Source organism: Cucurbita moschata, unplaced genomic scaffold, assembly GCF_002738365.1.
Source record: "Cucurbita moschata cultivar Rifu unplaced genomic scaffold, Cmos_1.0 Cmo_Scf00092, whole genome shotgun sequence".
NCBI lineage: Eukaryota > Viridiplantae > Streptophyta > Magnoliopsida > Cucurbitales > Cucurbitaceae > Cucurbita > Cucurbita moschata.
Genome location: NW_019268608.1, coordinates 343,223 through 348,890, shown reverse-complemented (window position 1 = coordinate 348,890; position 5,668 = coordinate 343,223). Strand labels below are relative to the sequence as shown.

Sequence of the window (5,668 nt, the reverse complement as noted above, 5' to 3'; positions counted from 1 at the left end):
TTTTTTTTTTTTTTTTTTTTTTTGTTTTTTGTTTTTTGTAACTATATCCCAAACAAATTTGTTTTTCTGTTTGGATAAATTTGAACAACACCCTCTTATAATTTAATTTTATATTTAATGTTGTGTTGTTTTCTCAATCTCATTTTAATTTTACAACATTTTCTTATTTTATATTAATTTACTTTTATTTTTATTTGTTTTCACTCTCAATTTTAGTTTCTATTTGAGTTTTTAACCCTTGAAATTTGGGTTGTGACACATTGGTACCAGAGCAGCCAGATTTTAAATTATATAGATTTTTTCTTAAGATAAAGAGTCGTATATCTCTATGACTCAGCTTGATGTCACGTCTCTCCGCGACCAAGTAAGCAGTCTAACCCTATTTTATAGTATATGATATGTTGTAAAACTTGTATGAATTTATTGTATGTTTTGATTTTCGTGGTAGTTATAAAATGTCCCTGGACGTTAAAGAGTGAACGTTAACTATATAAGACAATAGTGGATCAACGTTATAGTGTCTAGATATGGTAAGGATGAAAAGAGTGGTCATGAGATATCTGACTAGCCATAGGAAAACAGAGAGTTGTCGTTGCACAGTGCGAGACATCTATCCATGAAATTTTGGTACTAGAAATGAAGAAACTGGAGATGGTCCCCAAACGGGACCATTTCGAATCGCAATTTCTTTGGTTCCCTTGCAGCGTCAACCAAATTAACCCTACGGCGTGACAATCCTTGAGCTTCCACTCCTCCGTGGTCATGGTATCCAGCTTCACCCTCAAAATGGGTTCCTGAATATCTTTCTCGTATAGATAATCTTCAATCTGCATCTTCTAGAAACTGATATAGAATCCATCAAACTTTTCAATTCCAGTCTTTGAACTTTCCATCTTCACAAATCGTGGTGAATCTCTCCTCGCTCTGATACTTATTATTAGAATCACACAACAGCGCACACACTTGATCTAAATGAACACAAAGAACATGATAGGGAAAATGTAAGAAGAAATATTGAACAATGGTTTTGTATTAATGACTTTAGGAATGCAAAGAGAGGATATGGAGAATGAGAAATGTACATTTAGGAAGCACTGACTAATGGGTATACATATTATTTTAGTTTATTATATATAGCTTCACTATATGTAACCGCCTACTATATATAATTATTTAGTATATATTTCTCTATCAGATTTTTACTATAAATCTTCAGCCTTCATATCCAACATTCTAGAGCCCAAATAATCAGGGATTGACATCCTGCTAGAACACAAAGTCATTTACATGTCCCTAGCAAAATGTCTAGTAGTAACGGAGTCTAACCCAACGATCATTCAGACAAACATCCATCAACCAAGAGGGGTGAAAATGATGACGATAGTACAGTTTAGAAAGAATCTTAGCCATGATGAATCTACACTTGCTGCCATTGTTGTATTTGAAAAGGGGGAGCTCAAGTGTGCCAACTTCAAAAAAAAACTTTATTGCCACTACATGAACACCATCACCTAAAACAAGAAGGTCAGATATTGGATTTAACCCCACCAAGAGAGATAAATCACAAGATTAGTTTTATGTCACCTACCACAAATAGATGTCATACAGCTCAGCTTGAGCTAGTTGAATTCTACAAATAGCAAAATGACATGTTCACAGTCGGGTTTATTTGACTTGCAAAGGCTCGTGTCAGTGATCACTCAAATGCTTGGCAAAGATACCAAGCCAACACCTCTACTAAAGTAGGGAGATAAAAACAAATCACTAAAGCAACACATGTTCACGCAGAAATACCATCTAGACGGATGAAAAGAAGGGTCGACCACGATAATTTCAAAGCAAATAGAGAGTTATGATAAGTTAAGGTCAGATCAACTTTGAGTTTAAAGCAACAAGAACCAAAGACTGGTTCGAAAATTCTATGGACCAGTCAAAGTTGTCCACAAGATTAGGAAGACATCATATAGGATCCAATTGCTCCTATGGATACAGACTAACCCTGTTGTCCACGTCAGTAACCTGAAACGTTATTATTCTGACCAAGAAAACATCAAGTAAAAGCAGGTGGTATGACGTCATGCAAAGAAGAAATTGTTTCAAGCGAAGAAAGTAGGAAAGACACCAACAGAGAAGACTTGAAAAGTTAACAAACCGAGAAGTGATTTTCAATAGCTCCTAGTAGGTTGGAAAAGACTCCACAATACTGAGATCAGCTAGAAGCGCGTCGCGAGACCTAAAGTCGGCCTCATCCTACAACGTTGAGTTTATGAAGAGCTGGTTGATAGAGATATTGGCCAAGGCGTGTTGCGTGTGGCTGCATGTTAGATGTCTCAGCTATTCTTGTAAACGATTTGTGGTTCATGGTGGCATGCTCATTCCAAACCCCTTTTACTTGTTTTCATCTTAGATAGGCCTTTACTATTATTGTTGTGCCAATACGGGGTATATGATTAGTTCTCAAAATCATATCTACACCCATCAGGACTAAAATGTCCAAAAATGTACTATAGGAGAACGTGACCAGTTGTTGTTTCTTCACTTTTAGCTTATAACATTGCTTTATTTGAAATTATTTTTAACGTATTTCCTCGCTCACGTATTCTAAAATATTTCTTCTAAACGTGATTCGAGCATACACTGCTATTGTTCGTTCAGTCTAAATTTTGCATGGTTGACTTGTTCATTGGATTAGAACAAATGTCACATAATCATTGTCTCACTACTTCAAGAGTGCGATTGTGACACTTGAAATCTGTTCAGTTGTGGGCCGCATCTTCTGACTAGTTACGTGAGTTTGGCCTGGAGCATACGTGTAGCTTGAAAAAGAAATGGTTGGATGCGGACTGCGAATAAGGTTTGGGCCACGGAAGGTTTTTTTTTACTACATATGGACTTTGGGCTAGCGAGTCTTAAATTTGGGTTCGTTTGAAAAATTTTAGTTCGTTTTTTAGTTCAAACGAACCCAAATTAAACCTACTAGTTCCTTCTTCCTTGCACGACTCACTCCTATTCTCTATTCTGCCTCTTCTTGCTCTCTGAAACTTCTTTAAAGGCTATTGTTCACCGATTATTTGGAAGCATCTTCCTTAAAAGGATTGTGACCACAGATGACCTACGTAGAAAATTTGTACCCTCTTTCCTAAAACCTTTAGCGGACAACATACCTAAAACAGATGTGCTGACCAGACTGCACTACACCTCGTCTCAGCCCCCAGGAGCATATGGATCCACCCAATCAAGGAAGACTCAAACCAAACTCGCCCATCCTTTTTGGCACAGGGACGCGAGAACCAATCCGAGTAATCTACAGTGGGGAGACCCCTTAAAGCAACAAGCGAGAATGGCTAGGTTGATAGCAGGGTTAAAGAAAAGGCGAGTATGAAAAGACGTATCGCGTAACCGTCCCTGTAAGCAGCTTCATTCTTTCTTGATCTATGATCCGACTTTATGAAAAAAATCAGTCTTTCAGCTAAAAGTGTGACTGTTGGGTATGGATAAGCAGGACCTCTTTGTTCGGGGAAAACCGAAGATGTTGGCTAAGAAAGCTAAGGAGGCAAGTACAGGATGGACAAAATGCACATACAAATTGATTGACATGATCCCTCTCCCTCTCTCTTTGGCTAGTTGGCTAGTTGCACGATAAGCGGGAAAGCATATCAGGTAGGGAAAGAAAGGCTGCTCGATCTCCTGTAAGGCCAACCCTCAACGGCGAGCTCACCAGGCAGTGCTATAAGTCCGATAGAAGTCCAAGGTTTCGTCTACTACGGACCAGGAAGCTCTTGGAGGAGCTAACATGAAATGAGAAATACATTCGTTTACGACAACTATTAGATAGCGAACCTTTTGGTAGAAACTGAATGATCCCCTGGCTCGGGCATGAAAAGGAAAAGGTAGTCGTACTCCTACTTTTTTCGTCGGACAATAGAAAAGTTTGAGCTGAAAGATTGAATCACACCTGGTAAGAAAGGCAGGCTTAGTAGGTTTCTCCAAACGTATAAACAAAAAGAGGAAGCAACCGGTCCTAAAGAGGATACTGATACCCATACATTCTCGCATGGAAGAACCTAGTTGAACCAGATCAAGGGTTCTAACTTAGTCTGACTGACCTTCTTTGGTTGGCCCCCGCCATTGTAACAAGGTCAACCCGTACCCGCCATTGTAACAAGGTCAACCCATTGTAACAAGGTCAACCCGTACGTGGTTCATTTCCAAATGCATGCTAACACCCTTATTATTGAATAATGACTATTATGATTATAAGTCAACTGAGTTAAGTGGAAATAAATTTTGAAGATGAAATTAAAGTATTAATTTTGATGTCATCTTTACCTGAGTTTTGGGATATTGTTATTAATGAGATTCGATCTAATGCCATTAGAAAAAGAATGGTCAACATAAGATATTTAAAACAAATAAATATTTTGTCCTCTGTGATATATCAAATCATTCATTTGAAATTCCTTAATAATAAACCTGAAGTCTTACCTCTTTTATAGAGAAAAGTTCCTTAAATAGAAGTCTTATTAGATACTTCTAAGCATTTATAGATCAACTAGACACAAAGATAAATATTATAAAAAAAATTAGGGGTTAAACTTTTAGTTAACGTAATTTAAGAAACTTATGATTTTTATATTATCAAGAGTTTAATTGAGCTAGGGGTCAATTCAATCTAGTGGACCTAAGAATTGAACCGAACCAAACCAACCAGTTAGTAACATGGTTTAGTGAAAGCATTTTCACGCAAAGTAGAAGCAATAATGGAGGGTTTGAAATAATATAGTTTTCACCCCTTGTTTCTCGAGTGAATATTGAAATAATATAGTTTTCATGTTAAGTTTTGCACGGAAGAAAGAAAGACTGGGATGTAAAGTATTATTTCAATTTGTTTGTAATATACAACAATATATAAATTAACTATAAGAAATATATAAAATTACATGTTCTCTGAGAGCTTCAATCAACACTGGAGGGTTACTTCTACAACCACTCTAAAGGTGCTCAAGATCACAACGAGTTAGATAAAACAGCTCTAGAATTTTGAATCCAATAACTTGAGTTTTACTCGTGATAGGATCTCTCTTCTTGTGGAATCTGCATAAAATAGGAAAAACCATTCCAAAATAAATTTTTACAAGGGGTTCTATGGTGTAGTGGTTAGCACTTTGGACTTTGGATCCAACGATCTGGGTTCAACTCCAAGTAAGACCTTTAAGAACGACAACACAAATTTTCTTAAGGCATAATGTGTAACATTCTAATGTTATTCCAAACTTGCTCCGCTTCATGCCTTCCAAGGCTTCATGAACATGACCTCTACTTGTTGAAGACCATAGTGGGGAGACCCTTTAAAGTAGCAAGCGAGATGTTGGCTAAGAAAGCTAAGAAGGCAAGTACAAGACGGACAAAAGAGTTAAAGAAAAGGCGAGTATGGAAGGACCAAGAAGCTCTTGAAGGAGCTAACATGAAATGAGAAATACATTCGTTTACGACAACTAATAGATAGCGAACTTTTTGGTAGAAACTGAATGATCTCTTGGCTCGAGCAAGAAAAGGAAAAGGTAGTCGTACTCCTACTTTTTCCGTCAGATGATAGAAAAGTTTGAGCTGAAAGATTGAATAACACCTGATAAGGTTTCTCCAAACGTATAAACAAAAAGAGGAAGCA

At 37.2% G+C, this 5,668-nt stretch overlaps 1 non-coding gene across 1 annotated transcript; it reads left to right on the top strand.

The window, feature by feature from the left end:
• The first annotated feature begins 5,139 nt into the window (after positions 1 to 5,139).
• On the top strand, positions 5,140 to 5,211 carry TRNAQ-UUG. Its single transcript has one exon. It is a non-coding gene; the product is annotated as a tRNA-Gln (tRNA).
• Positions 5,212 to 5,668: the final 457 nt, after the last annotated feature.